Consider the following 17,342-nt stretch of genomic DNA (forward strand, 5'->3'; position numbering starts at 1 on the left):
CCATAGAAGGGGGAGAAGCGAGATGAATAAGAACTCCCCTTAGAGACTCACTTCCACTTGGTAAGACCACTGAGCTGGCAGATTACGCAGCTCATGGTCTCTTGGTGATTCCGCAGCTGGGTGGGAGGGCAAACTTTTTGGAACCTTAAATAGCTTGATGGGATGGAACAATGGGCCAAATCTAACAAGATAAAATTGACACATTGTAAATGATTATACTTCAATTAAAAAAAATAAAAGGGGGAGATATAAAGGCTGCCCTTAGTTCCAGAAAATTATCACTGCAAGCACAGGAGGAGCAGGCAGATTGCAAGGCCAAATGCAAGGTTTAAGCAGATTGCATCCTGCACCCAGGTAGCTGGCTGAGGATGTGGCTGGGGACTGTGTCCATCCACAGAGAACACTTCTTCCTTATTTGTAAAGAGGTGCGGTAAAGCAGAAGGATGAATGCTTGGAACAGTACAAGTTAGGGATTTTGATTAACTGTGGACTCAACGAGTTACTGCTGTAGGATGATCACCATGAGTTGGGGAGGGTATATTCCTCGACGTGCCATGTTCAGAACAAGAGTGGCCAGTGTCCAAGCTGAGCTGGACATACTGATGGTGGAAAGAAGGACAGTGGTCAACTGGAAAACGACAAGAAGAGAAAAGTGAAAAGCTCTGGAAACGGTGATCTCTGAGGAATAGCGAAAAGCAGAATGTTTAGTCTGAAGAAGGGAAAATTTAGAAGCGCCATGAAAGATTCCTAGCAAATAAACATGAGCATAGGACACTGCAAAGCAGGGCGTCAAAGGCCAAACTGATATTAAATAATTTTTTAAAATATTTTTAAAAAATAATTTTACAGTTGAGATTTGAAAAAACACATCAAAATTTTCACTATGAGGACATTTGGAACTCAATTTTCTTCCCTTAAAGTATTTTTATATTTTTATATTTTGAAGTACAAATTGCCTAAAAGGCAGGGAACATCATATCTTTTTAAGATTTTAAGACTTCATATCTGAAGTCTTAACCAAGGTCATAGAAGATCTAGAACTTTCTATCTATTTGACATGTCCAAAACTGGAGCAGACAGTGTTGTCAATGGCTAGTGTGGCTAAGGCTGAGAGCAGGCACCACTTCCTGGGTGTGATAAAGAGGCAGTTTGTACACTGGATAAAGTGTAGGGCTAGACTGCCTTTGTCTCTGCACGTGCTGAGATTCTATGAGTCTGAGAAAAAGCAATTTCTCTTAAGAAAGAGGAAAATTGAGATCACCAGTTTGTCTGGTCCTTCGCAGAGAACTGCGGAACTAAAGAGAGAATTCTAATACTTGTGATGCAGGAAGCTAGGGTCTGCTCAACTTCTCCTTCTTCCTTTTGAGTAATTAACTAGGGTCACTTCGTGAATCCCCTTCTTAGGCTTGGCATGTTAACAACTGAGGCTTGGGACATAATACTGTAAGGTGAGGGCTAGTTAGCTTTTGAAGGTTTGCTTTCAAAGCAAGCAAATTAACTCACAGCGATTTTATGGCTATAAACTTTACTGAAAACTGCAGCTGTCTTTGTCAAGCATGCTCAGAGTAGCAGGTAGGCAATTGAAGATGGCTGGGTGAGTTAATATTTACTTTCCTGCTAGAAAAGCAGATAGATAGATAGATAGATAGATAGATAGATAGGTGTGTGTGTATGTTTGTGTGTGTCCAGTGACTGGAACGTCTGGTGTTTCTTCTCTGTCACAGTGAGACCATCATCCAGAGGTGACTACCGCTTACCACCCCTTTGATTGGACCTTGAGCTTATTTTGCAAAAATATCAAATGCACATTTCCTGATGCTATATATGGATGTATATCCTGTATTAAGCTAAAAGATGACAATTTGTCCTTCCTGAAAGAGGAAGTATGTACATATACTCTCATGAAATTATCCCCATGTAACAAATTGTCTACTAGAGAATAATTTGATTTTCTTTGGTTATGTCCTTATTTTATTTATTCTCAGGGAGAGCATCGACTAGCTGATGAGACAGCAATAAAAGGAACAGGCAAAACCACTCAGAGTTTACCACACCCCCAATATGCTCCTTCCTGTGTCAGCTACTGGGCACTTAGTCTTATAGTGGCCTTATGCTAGGGAGGTGGGGGGGAAGGGCTGTGTGGCAAACTGATGTGGAATGCCTGGATCCTATTGAAATGAGACAACGTATACAGCAAAAGCAGCCCTGAAGAAGAAGAAGAAAAAAATCACAGTACGAAGATGCACGTGGATAAGAAAGCAGCTGTCACATCACTTAGTTTTGGTCATTTGCGTTTCATTTCTTTGCAGTGGCCTTTGTACCATGTGGAGGCAGGGCAGTGATGGGTTTGCATCAGGAATACTGCTCCTATTTTACATGAGTTATGATCACAGTCTCAACAAACAGCCTGAGCTCCTTGCTGTTGGCTAAAGATCAGGGAAAACAGACCTTCCCAGCAGGGTTGACCTGGAACAAACGGGTACTTGCTGCATCAGTGAAGCAAAGTCGAAGCTGGGGGCACTCTGAGATGATACGTTCCTCCAAAGTCAGGGCATACTGTGTAACAGAGCAGCAGGGTAGGTGAGGGTATAACTTTTTTAGGAAAAGCATTCTCCATTGCTGATTGGTTACACTCTTGGAATTAGCCATGTTCTATGCTAATTTCTGCCAGGCGTATCAAATACCCTTAGTAAAGTGAGTCACTAAGATTTTGTACCTAAGGGATATATTGTTAAGTAACGTGAACTTTGAACCTAATCCCTTAATCTAAATAGAGCTTCAGTAATAGAAGTCTGCCTCCAGACACACGGTTATGTAACTTTGCTGCTTGGGCCTCCTGGTGTGGGATTGTTTTGTTCAGCCAAGTCATCACCATGGTTACCTCCTCAACTTGGGTGTGACACAGAGCTCTGTACAAGGAAGGTGGTGTTCTACATGTCTTAGACGTGTGTTCCAGCACTGATCAGTAGTCTTTTTAGTCATGGGCATGTTGCAATAGGAATTATTGAATGTTTAGGAAAAAAAAGACAACTTTAGGAAGCTTTTGAGAAGAGAGGAGAGAGAGAGAGTGCATGTGCATGGCAGCAACAAAAGAAACAGAGTACGAATCAGCACCAGATAGTCCTCAGCTGACACACTGGGTAGATCCGATCAGACAATTCAGTGTGTTTCCTGTGCTCTGGAACCAAGTCACTGCGGGATTTAGGAGCATTCCAGAGTTTCTTTATCAATGGGGTCAAACATGCAAATTCTTTCCACTTAAGTAAATCGTTGTTATCCCAAGACTCTGAAAGCCAAGTCAAATTTCTTCCACTGAAGGAGATATATCTCATATTTGGTATATTTTTCTAATTACATAAATGTTTACTGAAATTCCTTCCAGGATAATGGGTTGAAAACTTGGAGAGACCATCTATTACATGACAAATTGTTCCTCCAAGGATGGAAAACTTTACTTGACATTAAATTCCTGACCAAAAATGCCTGTAAGAGACGAGGACAGATATATACATTGAAACCACAAATACTGGCGCTACTGTAGGTGGTTTGGGGGAAAGGGTATGGATTGGGAAGAAATGTTTGAGATACTAGAAAATGCAGAATAAGGCATTAACTGCCAACTCTAACTTTTATTCTTCTCGGCACACAAACATAATACACTGTGGTAGACTTTAAATGATCCATTTTGTATTCATTCTTGGTGGAGAAGGCCCTGAGGTTGAGGAAGGGAGAGAGACTACAAGTCTCCCTTATTTGAAACTTGGGGAGGGAGAGAACAATGGAATCGATCCTGTTCCAGATTTCAGACAAAGTCACAGGTCACCATTTAGCTGTCTCCTAGGCAGAGGGAGGGACACCCTAGGAGCAGAATGAAGGAGGAAAGAAGGGACGAGGGAGAGAGGATATGATGGAGTGGGGACAGTTTTCATAGAGCGTCACTCTAAGTGCCCTCCACACTGAGCACCATGATTACTATGAATTCCTTCACTATTACTGGTCACAGCCAGGAGGTGGTCAGGTCACTGAATATCTGGGTAGACCAAAGGAAAGATAGGGTGCTTCGGTCTATAGACTCACCTATTAATATATAACTCTACTTATAACTCTCCAATCTCCATGTGAAACATCAAAAAAAAAAATAAATTGCTGTGGGTGTGTTTTAAATGAGATTTAAATGAGCGTGATATAAGGCACTACTTTTTAATGATTGGCAAGCCACAGTGATAAGTAGACAGTAAACCCATGAGTCATCCTTTACTCCTCCTTTCCCTCCTACTCCATCAACTAGATGAGCTGACTCTACTAAAGTGCATCTTATGGTTATGTCCAGTTACCTTATAGTTATGTCCAGTCTCCCCTTCTCCCCCACCTCCTACTGCTTTATCCAGTTCAGGTTCTAATCATCTCTTGTCTAGACAGTTGTACCAGGAAGTAGCCATTGAAGGTCTGCCCTGTCCTACCCTCTGCTAAGAGCTTAGAGAGAATTTAAGAAGACACAAGTGGGTGCCTACTTTCATGGAGCTTACATTTTTGAAGGGAAAGTGAGAAACCGATTGCATAATTCGTTATTAATTAACACGTTAACGGATGCAACAAAGGGTAAGTGTAAGGTGTTCGGGAGCATACAGAAGGCACCTAAGGATGGCTTCCTTGAGAAACTAATGTATGAGTGGAGTTTTGAAGAATAGGTAAGAAGTAACGTGTGTAGAGGGGAGATCCAGACACAGGGAAGAATATTCCAGGTGACTCTTTGGCATGAAAGAGAGTTGGAAAGGCTAAGAATGCCAGTGGTGTTGGTGCAAGGAGAGAGGAAGGAAAAGGCAAGGGCTAGAACTCAGGGAACTTGAAAGTTGGAAAAGGATTCTAGTTTCTTCTAGGATAATACACATCCTTTGGCATGTAATACATCCTTTGGAGATCAGTTTATATGTCTTCTCCTCCAGGCAGCCTTCCCTGATTGTCTCTCTCTTTTCCCCATCTCCCTTCACTGTTTGGTGCCCATGGTTTATCACTGCACACAAGTTAAGGCAATTATTTGCTATGGGTCTCTATCGCGCATTTGATGGTGAGCGTCTTGAACTCAGGAACCACATACTGTTTATAACCCCATATAACCCCAAATTAAAGCTTTCCCAATATTCCACAGAAGGGTGACAGTCTGATGCCAGTAAACACATAACTGTTGTCCAGGAGAAGAAAAACATCCTGAAAGGTAGGAGGAATAATATGAAATGTTGAAGTTTTTTTTAATTTTAATTTTTAAAGTTGGTTTTCAAGAAAGTGTGCACAGGGTTTCAGAATTTGTTTTTAAGAAAACTATGGGTATTTAGAATTAAATATTCTTTACCATAGCCATACCGCACCGCTTCCAACACCCAGGGTATCTAGTAGTAAGGAAAAGAGAAACTTCATGAATATGTAGTGAAGTAGGAAATTTCTTTTAAATCACATAACTAAGAAATTGCGCATGTAGGGTATGAGGTCCTAGACCAGGCCAGGGGAGACAAAGGCAGGAGAGTGCAGCTCCCCACGGCCGCAGCCCTCGCCGTTGGCTATTGACTTGGTAGGCTTCTCCATATCACCTGTGTGTTCCCTCTGCGTCTTACTCAACACAGGCTTCCTAGGGCCACCACCAACCACCCGGCTAAGATGAGACTTGTTGACCTGTGTGCATGGAGAGCCTGGGGTTGTCATTTACATACCTTGACAAAACTCCTGCATTTCCTAAGTGCATTAGAAAGGGGCTTTAGTTCTAGCAACAAGATATTTCTGGACGCCGTGTTATCAAGTCAGCCACATTGGCCTCTAGGAACCCATTATACTCAGAGATTACTTTTCTTTTTAAAACCTTACAATCAAATTGTGCCTATTTCTACCAGGCTTTCCTAAAACTGAAAATGTAACAGTTTTAAACTTCTATAATCATTTAAAATGTTGAAATGACTTTTGAGGTTCTAAGTGTTTGTTAATAAACCGTTCGTGCTGATCATACAAAAGGCCCCCATTTGCTGGGAACGTCAGACATACTAGAGTTTGGTTTTACTGCAACATAAATCAATGTAAAGCAAACATGCTGGCTCTAACAAGACAGGTTAATTATTACATTCAGAATTTTTTTTTCTTTCTAAGACTTGGTTGTTCCAAATACATTTTGGAAAGCTTTCCAGAGGCTTATGAATGAGTATCTTCTCCCTGCCCCCCAGCCCATGTTCACTCTGGTAATCAAAAACATCCCAAATCATTCCCCTGAACTTAAAATTGGACTTTTCAAATAGCCTGTAGTTCCCCACTCCGGGTGAATCAATGAATGAGTGAATGAAAATGCTGAAAATTCAAAGGTAGGTCTATTTCGAGCAAAGTTAGATGAAGAGCTGAGAAACAGGTCCTGCTTCTAAAGGCATAATCTTTGGTTTTCCTGTTGCTGTCTTATCATTTCTACAGCTGAGTTGAAGCTGGAGCTGGAGGCCTGCTCCAGTCATCCAGTCCTTGGAAGATTCAATGGAAAAACATATTTTATAAGGACAAGATTTCGGAAATCCTGATGTGTTAACCTGTATTCAGTGTGTGATTTTTGTTATAAACTGCAGTAGTTTATCTAAGAGATGTGATTTCTGCCCACTAGGCATTGATGATTTAGTTTTTTTAAATGCAATATGTCAAATACACAAAATATATGATGATTAACAAATTAATTCAGTCTTCCAAAGTCTTTAAGAGCCATTTATAATTTTATCTCTGCCCATGGGAAAAATCAATAGCTAGCTTTCAATTTCTTTTTAGGAATTGCTGTAGACTTTACAATATAAATACTAAAAAGCAGAGAAATATGAAAGAATGGTACCTATTGGAAAAAGACAGAGAAGAAAAGTCACTAAGCTCAGACTTTTCTGAGTGTTAACATGGACGCAAAGGGACTTTTTGAGAATACAGTCCAGCCAGAGCAAAAGACCCTCCTGGCTTACTCAGATTTTCTGGCTAAGCTATCAGGATGAACAGAGTGCAGTATTTTGGTTACCCATGCTGTCCACACTCCAGGCAGCATATCTTATTTCTGGCTTGCATTCTTAGTTTGTATCCTTGTTCTGTTATAGAAGAACTGATCCTTGGACTTCCTTGGTTTTTAAATAACTTGATATTTTTAAAGTTTCCAACAAATTAAGACAAATATGCTGGTGGGGCCTGTGTACTCTGCACTTTGATACTGTGCTATGCAGGTCATTTGAATATACAAAACAAGAAGCTGTCTCTCTGCTGCGGGTATCCCCCTCTACAACATAATCATTTCATCTACACCAAAATATCGAAAAGAGAGTTGGTTAAATGTGGATATTTAAGTATCTTGTCTCATTGTACAAAGCTAAATGATATTTTCATTTTCCAAAACTTTATAAGCAATATATGTGTAGATAGCTAACCTCGTGTGAGGTGATTTTGCACTTAGCTTTATTTTAAATTTATTTCACATACAGGATAAGACACATCCTGATTTGCACCTTTGGAAGACATGTTTCAGGGGTGGCAGAAAATAGTGGTAAACATTCCTTCTCAGAACAGATTGCTATGCTGGTATCTGTAGATGCCTCAAGGCTGAAGTTCCTTCAGAAATTATTTTTAATCTGCTTGAGTCCCTAACCTCCCACCATCCCCCATATGGCAAGTGTTTAATGGTGCTATTTCCAAGGAAATCCATGATTGTGAGGCGATATGTATTTGTGAGTGTGTTAGGAAAGAAATATATGAAGAAAAACAATTTATCTTAAAAGATCTTAATTTGTTCAGAAGCCATATTTATATACAAATATAAGTAACACATCAGTCTATCTCTTCTCTAGTCAAAATTAATCATTCTTCCCTGTTCTTTGTTACACTTTGTTAAACCTGTGTGATACTTACTGTCATGGTCAGATTTGACACATTGTTGTGTGTCTGCATTTCTTCCCAGCTCACTGAACAGTGATTCCTGGGAAACGGGGGACCAGGTTTTGTGTCTCCCCCCTGCATCTGTGGGCTATTCACAGTGTACACAGTTGATGCTCAGTCATTATCCCTTCACTTGATCCAGCATTTCAGACCTTTTGGAGAAACCCAGCTGCTAGGTAAGACCATTTCATTTTGTTTCTCTGTGAAAGATTGTGTTTAGAAAACTGGGATCAGAGCCACAGTGGGAATCTTTTTGTGTTTTGAGACATTTTTGTGTTCACGAGGTAAACGAAACAGCAGTGTTGCAGGGGTTCTTTCACTGAGATGGCTGAGGACACATCAGAAAGGCATTTGATTTCTCTTCAGAATGTACATGGTGATGCTCATGTCACAGACACGCCAGGTGCCACCATCAGTAGGTGAACTTGCAGCAGCCACGGCCCCAGAATGTATTGCAGAGACCAAGGGTGTGGATGGAGGTGGAGGTGGGAATGGAGAGGTAGAAAAAGGAGAGAAGGAATTAAGCCAAGGTACTCATGTTTATAACACTGTCGACGAAAAATTAATCAGTCCATCCAAGAAAGAAATGGAAACTTTTATTCAAGCCAAATTTGAGGATTATAACCTGGGAAGAGCATCTCAGAAATCTCTGATACCTGTTCTGCCAGTTAGAAATCAAGGCCAAGTTATTTAAGGTTTTTGAGACAGAGGGCTGTATATCAAATGATGCATTACTGACAGTTACATCATCCAGATCTAAGCATCATCCGGGTGGGTCACGTGACTCCTTACAAGATCAAGAAGGAATGTTATCTTTTAAGGAGCTGTCTTGTTAATGCTAGAATGTTGCTTCTTATGGTTGAGCAGGTACTCCTGCCGATGGGGGAGGTTTGGTCCATGCATAACAGACACACAATGCACAACAGAGAAATATTTTTATGTGTAAATTTTTCTTGTCTTGCCATAAATAAGAATTTTATTTCACAACACAAATCTTTCATTGTTGTATAGGGAAGAGCTGCTGGGAATTTTTCTGTAAGTTCTAGTTTATGAAAAGTCTGGATAAAAGGTGACATGGTAAACAAACAAACAAACCTCATATACTAGAGTGTCTTTAAGAAGTAACGTCTGGGAAATTAGCCCACTATCTTTTGGAAGGGGCTGAACAATGATTTGAATGTGGGGATATTTTCAAATCTGCACTGTGGCCAGGCATCAGGAATATGTGCTGTAAGCCTGACAAAAGCAAAACCCACCTGGAGAGCGTATTGATCATCCCCTTTGAGCGGAGCCCAGAGGCAGGAAAGCTTGTGAACCAAACTGTCTCTTGAGTCTGCTCAGAACTCGCTGTGGGGTGCTTTGGTATTTCATTCCTCACACGGGTAATGCTATGGGTCATCCTGATTCTTTGCTCCCCAAATATTAGCTCCCTGTGATACAGGAAAATGAGCTGTGAGAGGATGGCCATTCCCCAGGTCCTAGGCGATTCCCTGGGACGCAGTCCATCAAATGAGGGTCCCTGGCTTTACACAGGAAAGGATTTAAGAGTGAGCCATAGTTGAGTAAAAGGAGATTTATTCAGAGAGGTGTGCACTCCATTAGACTGAGTGCCGGCCGTCTCAGAAGTTGAGGGAGCAAGAGGCCAGGAGGTGTGGGATTGCTAGTTTTTAACGGCTTGGTTATTTCATATGCAAACAAGTGGGAGGATTATTCCAACTACTTTGGGGAAGGAGGGGGAACTGGTCTACTGCCCTCTTTTTGACCTCTATGGTCACCCTCGGAACTGTCATGGCGCCTGTAGGAGTGCCATCCAGGTGATTGTAATAGAGCTAAGGGAGCCAAGGCTGAGAAGCAGCTCTATGCCAAAGTGGTAAGAAGACCCGCACAAGCTCAACAGCAGCAGAGCAAGTGAGCAGGGCGTCTGCAGCACCCACCGTAGTGACCTCAACAGCAACGGCGGCAGTGGCGGAGGAGCCACCCCTGGCTGGGAGAATGCCAGGAAAGGAAGAGACCTCATCCATATCTAAACTCCGCCAGGCACTGGTTGGAAGCATGGAGCCACTCCTCGGGCAGCTAGCAGTGTGGGCCACGTTCCTGCACAGAGCTAGGGACTGGGCGTGCAGAGTGGACAAGACCTAGTCTGTGCATTTGAGCAGGACAGACTGAAACAGAACAGGACCCTGGCGGGGCCGCCCTGGTACAAATTCTTTCTGTGTCCCCCATTTCTTGTTTGTAAGAAATAGGCTTCATTCAGCCTCCCTGACCTTTCCTGAATTCCAAAGGGCAGATTCAAACAGTTGCTAATCAGGGAAGGGAGGGAATGCAGAGGCAAGGGAGGAGGAGTCAAGAAACAAAGGAGAAGCAGCCTTGGGGCTGGCTGGTTCCTCCTCAGACAACATACTTCACCTTTTCTTTGAGTGCTTCTGCAGGAACTAAGGCCCCCACCCAGGTGGAGGATGGCAACTCAGGCTGAGCACAAGCGAGATTCCTGGAACACTGCCCTGTTATGTCACCAGTGACAAACCAGAAGAATTTCATGTACCCTGCAGCCCTCACCCCAAATTTTGCCCCATAAAAACTTTTCCCCCAAAACCATAGGAGAGTTTGGGGTTTTCAAACATGGTCCCCTGTCCTCCTTGCTTGGCCTTGCAATAAACCTTCCTCTGCTCCAAACTCCAGTGTTTTGGTTTATTTAGCCTCACTGTGAGTCGGGCACACAAACCTGTGTTCGGTAACAAGATGCACATGACAGGTGCAGGACAGGATACAAAGGGGACCCAAAGAGGGAGTCTCATTTCACCTGGGGAGGGAGTCACGTGGTAAGGGTTTTGTTTTGGAGAAATCCTTGCGGCAGCAGGATTGGACTGGGAGGGACCATGGTGGGAAGCGGGGGAACAGTTGCAGTTGTCCAAATGAGAGAAGCTGAATGTCTGAATAAAAGCAGGACCTGAAGGTTGGAGAGCAGGGAAATGGTCAGAGAGAAGACATGGAGCCCTCTCCTTTCCTAAAGTGGCATATGGTCTCCTCACACTGTCCTAGTGGCCTGGGTGCCTGTAAGTAGACTTAATACAGTAAGCAAGTGTTCTCGGTGTTAACAATCTTAATTTCCATGGGTTAATCACTAAAAATGTACATATAACACAATCCTTACCCTTCACTGGTTATAACAGGCCACACCCCTAAATACCCCATCACCCAGGTAAAGACTAGTAGCCCAACAGAGGCATCTCTGTCCAGGCTCCCGCTGCCATGGGCTGGTTATTAACAAATCCTCACCTCCTGTCTAGAGTGCCAGTGTTCCTCTCCCCCTGCCCAGGGATTACTGGTACAGTGCAGCTGTAGCCACCCTTTAAGAACATCCTTGGGTCTGAAACATTGTCAGGTATAAAGAAAACTATGGCTTGACTCTTGGAGCTGTTGTTTGCTCTCCAGGGGAAGCAGCAGTCAAGGGTGTTTCAGTGGGGTACCGTTTCAGGAAAATCTTTCAGTTTCACTGGAAAAGATGAGACAAGAAGGGGGCAGGGCATAGCCACTCAAGGTATGCTACAGAAATTAACATGAAAATGGTGAAAGATTTAACCCCCAGGAGGACTTGAGGCTCAAGATGGAGGGAGATTTGACTTCTAGTAGACCCTCAGCATCATTATATGCCCATTGTAATACAGTAGCATGGAGAATAACATGCCCACAGGTGCCATAGCAATCCCAAGGCTGGCCACAAAAGGTCAAAGAGTGGGAAATGGCCAACTTCCTGGGAATCCTGTAGTAGAGAATAACCTTTGTTTTGTTGGAGGTTTACAGGGACACCATGACCTGGCCTATGGGGACGGCTGCAAGAACAAAGAATGCCTACAGCAAGAAGATTGCAGCAATCAACCATACCCTCTCCCTTGTTTTGTTTTGTTTTGTTTTGTTTTGTTTGTATAAAAGGAGCTTGTATTCTGACTAGAGGGTGATGGTTCTCCAAGACATTAGTTGGCCATCCTCTCAGTCTGCCGGCTTTCCGAATAAAGTTGCTATTCCTTGCCCCAATACCTTGTCTCCCGATTTATTGGTCTGCCGTGCGGCGAGCAGAATGAGTTTGGACTCGGCAACAATCCCAGACCCTTCCCCAGACTAGTTAGACTGTTCCTTCCACTTATTAGCATATGAAGCCATCAAGCCCATGAAAACTGGCAACACAGTGCCCACACTCTGTCTGTGGAGTGTGTACCTACTTTTACTCTAATCAGAGCACCCAACCCCTGCACCTCATGGCCTTTCTCTTGCCTTTTGATGTATCTGTCTAAATAAATCTTCCTTTACTCAACTGTGGCTGCTCTTGAATTCTTTCCTGTGCGAAGCCAAGGACCCATACTTGGCGGGGCACGTCCCAGGGGCTCAACCAAAGCCTGGGACATGGCCCTCTTCATGCCCCATGTGGGTTTTTCCTGCATCAAAGAGACTGTAGGAAAAAAAAAATGCTAGATGGTGTATAGGATACTTCTCATTTAGCAAGATAAATGCCAGCCTGCTAAATGAAAAATAGCAAACTGCAAGGACTGCAAGAGACAGCCCTGAATTCTTTCGATGGCTGCGAAAGGCTGCATCATCCTGGTGATGTTGTCCACGGTAGGGGAAGCGGCAATGACTGGGTATTGGGCACAGACCTGAAAACATGAGATGACAACTTTTTCTGGACAACTGATTCATCTCATTAGACCACAAGCTCAGCTTCTTGGCTTGTGGAATTACAGAGTACTTGCTTAGGAATAAACTTACAAAATACAGAATTAGAAACGATAAATATTTTTATCAAGTTTCTCCTGACCTCTTAATTTTTAGAGTTTTATTTCTCTTTTTGGAAACTAGAAATGGTGGGATGAAGAAACCTGACCCTAATATTGCTTGTCTTTAACAACAACGTTAATTTTGCTCTAAGGAGCTGGGCAGGTTACATTGTACATTTCGTTCCTGACTATTGCCTCTCATGAGAGCATTCAGCTTGTTACACTAAATTCATGACATAGTTGGAAATTTCCAACCAACCCAGCATTCAGTAACTTCAGTTGGGTGGGTTCTAAATTTCCTGATCTTACACCACACCCTGAATACAGATCTGTGAGGGAGTGGATATAACAATTCTTTCATTTGATTTAAAGCTTATGTTTTAATTTCCCTTGAAAGAGAAAATATTTTGTCATCCAGTGGAAACAAGTGATAACAGCGTTGAGAGGGACAAGCTCAACACAGGAATATACACTTCCTGAGTTTATGTAGGGGAGATAAAAGTAGCTGAGGGCATGATGTCTAGTGATGACCTGATTTGATTTGTGATCTGACTGCATCCATGGCAGTTCAAAGCGTGGTTTCCAGCACTTCACATCAATATAGTAACTCTGGGATCTTGAAGAAACTCATATTTGCTATCTAAGACAGGGAGAGTCAGAGAATATGAGTACCCCTAAGCTAGGTATATTCATTCTGAAAAATGAGTTGGCTCACTGAAGCTCTGTTAGTAATAGGAAAAATTGGAAACAATTAAAAATTTTAAAATAGTTAAATAAACGATGGTGTATTCATTCAGTCAAAGGTTATTCTATATTTTAAAAATGAAGAAGTTTGAGGTGTTGACTTAGAAAAATATCCATGCTATACAAAATGGGGATAATTACAGAATGATATGCAAATCATACATTTATCCTGCTAAAAACAAGTACCTTGTTCTATATACACTTACACAGACATATGTCTGCGAGTTGTGGCAGTGTTACGGGACAAAAGTTGTGTGCCTGATGCACAGTGAGGCCAAACAAACCAAAACATCAGAGTTTGGAGCAGAGGTAAGTTTACTGCAGGGCAGAGGAAGGAGCTCAGGCGGCTCGTGCTTGAAAATCCTGAACTCTCTGGTGGCTTTTGGGTAAAAGGCTTTGTAGGCAAAATTTAGGGTGAGGGCTGTGGGGCGTGTGGCTTTCTTCTGATCAGTTGGTGGTGAGGTAATAGGGCTGTGTTCTGGGAATCCTGTGCTCAGCCTGAAGTTGCCATTTTCAGGCTGGGTGGGGGCCCTTGTTAAGAACTCAGAGATATGTCATATATATTCCTTGAGGAGGAACCAGGACCTTGCCCCACGGCTTCATGATGGTTCCTCCTTTGTCTCTGCATTCCCTCCCTTCCCTGATTAGCAACTGTTTGAATCCGCCTTCTGGTACTCAGAGAAGGTCAAGGAGGCTGAATGAAGCCTATTTCTTAAACAAGAAGCGGGGGACATGGAAAGGATTTGTACCAGGAAGGACCCCACAGGGTCCTGCTCTGTTTCAGCAATGTGTGGTGTGCTCATGTGTAAGGATGGGTGAATAACTGTGGAAGTGGAATGTGGGAAGGTAGGCATTGCATCTTTTTCTTTTTATGCCACTGTAGATATCTATCTATCTATCTATCTACCTACCTATCTATCTATACACACACACACATTTATACAATAGACATCTAATAAAAACATTACCAACACAATACATGGGTCTCATCATATTAAATGTGTTGATTTTAAAACCACCATCACATTAAGCCATTTTATTTAACTATGAAAACGCACGTGTTTCTGAGCCAGGTCAGAGAGCCTGGCAATTATGACTTGATGTTTTTAAGATCTTTGTGCTCGTAACTCCGCTATTTTCATTCATTTAAAAGACTATACTTCAGCATTCTCTCTGGGTATTCTGAAGACTGAAGTAGAGCATATTAGCGCTCTGGAGCAACTGTCATTAGGTGATCAGAATCTTGCAGACTACTACATTCTAAGCATGTTTTCATTGCCCTGTGTCAATATTTTGACAGTAGCCTATGCGCACTAAGAGCTTTGCATCACAAAGAAAAACAGGTGCAGTAAAAAGGGAAGCAAGTCCTTTGAGGATGAATTTTCAATTTATTGGATGTGCCTTCACTTTTCTAAATGCATATTAATAATAACAATAATATTTGCTCTTGTGGTGGAATTGGTTGCTATGGATAACTTATGACAATGAAAACCTTTTGAAATAAAGTAAGAAACCTACCCAGATGAGTTCAGGATATCATGGAGAGGCAACTCTGATCCAAGCCTCCATGTCCCAGGGCTGCAGCCCTCTTACACCCTAGGGTGGTCCTTCCCTGGGCTTCGTGGAGCTCATGTGACTAGTGGGTGGGAAGAGGTGAAGAGAGTGACAGGAAAACACAAACTCAGGTGTGTCCATCTGACTGATACGAGAAAAAATGGGGCTTGAAGGGGTGGCTGTGTCCCAGGCCTCAGTCAAGTCCCTGGGATGTGCCCCGCCAAGTGAAGTTCCCTGGCCTCGTGCAGGAAAGAATTCAAGAGCGAGCCACAGTTGAGTAAAAGTAGATTTATTTAGGGAGATGCACACTCTATAGACCACGTGTAGGCCATATCAGAAGGTCAGAGAGGCCACGAGGGGTGTGTGTGTGGTTAAAGTAAAAGTAGATACACACTCCGTAGACAGAGTGCGAGCTGTCTTAGAAGGAGAGAGAGAGAGCGCGCGCGCTAGCGCTATGAGGCAGGGGGTTGTTAGTTTTTACGGGCTTGATAATTTCATATGCTAATGAGCAGGAGGATTGTTCCAACTACTTTGGGGAAAGGGTGGGGATTCCCAGGAAATGGGCCACCGCCCTCTTTTTGACCTTTTCTGGCCAGCCTCAGAACTGTTATGGCACCCGTGGGAGAGCCATTTACCATGCTAATGTATTACAATGAGTGTATAATTAAGCTCAAGGTCTTCTGGAAGTCAAATCTCTCGCTATCTTGGGCCTCAAGATCTGTTGGGAGTTGAATTTTCTGCCATCTTGGTGCTAATTGTTGTGTCACTCCTCTACTGACTGTGCCCTGCCCCTTTCCTTCCTGTCCACAATGATCAGAGGCAGTGCTAACAAGCCCTTGAATCCATGAAGATGTAGGATGCACACCCACTTGCTAATTTAGAAAGGCTGAATAATGGCTGCAGTTAGCCAGGGCCAGAGAACGTGGCAATTTCCTTTTGGCAGGTAGATTTTTTTTCCATTTTAACAGATATATTTGGAAATCTAGTCTAACATGCACTTATGTTTGGAAGAGAAACCATAAAATGGCTTTCCTACCATGATGAAGTTTTTGGAGATCAAGGAAGGTGGGTTCCCCTCCAGAATTAAGATATATAAACTAAACCAATATATTTCATGCTATTCTCATCATATGAAGTCAGAATTTTCAGCATTTCTGAAAATAGAATTTGAAGAAAAATCAAGACAAGAAAGTACAATCCAAAGTCCTTTACAACTGACTTGGCATTGAAATCATGGACAGAAAGCAAAGTGTCTCTGTCATTAAATGGAATAAAAGTTGTTGGAAAAATTAATATGATAATAATACTTCTGTGAATGTCTGCAGAGAAAAAAAAAATAATCCAAACTTATTTACCCAACATAAATCAAATACATTTGTTCTCCCTTCCCCAATTTTTGAGGTTACTGGTTTTGGGGTGTTCATTTTGCATAGTTTTACAGACATAAGATTGATGTAGCTTTCTGGTTAGATACAGGTTTATGGTCTTCTCTCTCTGTCTCTCTGTCTCTGACTTTGTCTCTCTTTCTCTTTCTTGGTGTGGGTCACTTCACCTGAGCTACCCTAAGTCAGAACCTTTAATGTTTGCAAACACTAGTTTTTAAATCCTTGTCTGAAACCAAATGAAGAGGCAGCAGTTTAAAAATACCTATTGATGGAATCTCTCTCCCTATGCAATTCTAGCTCATCTATACTAGAGAGAGCAAGGCAAATTATTAAACAGTAGTATTTCATTCTTTCACTGAATCCTCTTTTATAATAGACGTGAATGTTCTAATTCATGGCTTTCATTACTAGGTTTGTAGGCTCTCGCTCCTTGTAATTGTTTAATAAAATTCAAAAGTGTAACATATTTTGCTATAAAAAATATCCCACATCCTTCTCCTGGCTGTTGAGTTATAAATCCTTAAGTCCAACCTAGACACTCTGGCTTTCAACATTCCTATATTACTGGTGAAAGAAAAGTAATGGAAACTCAAAAAGATAAAATGGCAGATGGCATATAAATGACTGGGGACACAGCACTTTACATAGAATAAGAGTTCAATACGTTTTGAATTAAGGGAAGAAAGGTTTGGATTTCGGTCCTATAGAGTGTGCAGTCAATTACACAGTTTAGTGAGACTGAAAGAGAAATCAGCTTTCGAGGGAACTAAATCATTTCTGCAGAAAAGAGAGCAGTATTGTGTAACCATTGGTAGGCTTAATATTAATGCATTTCACCAATTTAAGAGAACTCTATTAATAAAACACTCTGCTCCAAGCAAGTGAGGGCTTACAAAATGAATATGACATAGGTATTTTCCTCAAGCTGTTAATGCCAAAAGAGGGAGACAGACTTCTGAATATGTATCTG

The 17,342-nt window shown here is 42.1% G+C and overlaps 1 long non-coding RNA gene across 1 annotated transcript; it reads left to right on the forward strand.

The window, feature by feature from the left end:
• Positions 1 to 6,178: 6,178 nt before the first annotated feature.
• LOC141578469 (uncharacterized) lies at positions 6,179 to 12,171 on the forward strand. Its single transcript, XR_012508855.1, has 3 exons — positions 6,179 to 6,338; positions 7,943 to 8,096; positions 11,714 to 12,171. It is a non-coding gene; the product is annotated as an uncharacterized LOC141578469 (long non-coding RNA).
• The last annotated feature ends 5,171 nt before the right edge of the window (positions 12,172 to 17,342 follow it).

This window comes from Camelus bactrianus, chromosome 8 (assembly GCF_048773025.1).
Source record: "Camelus bactrianus isolate YW-2024 breed Bactrian camel chromosome 8, ASM4877302v1, whole genome shotgun sequence".
Taxonomy (NCBI): Eukaryota; Metazoa; Chordata; class Mammalia; order Artiodactyla; family Camelidae; genus Camelus; species Camelus bactrianus.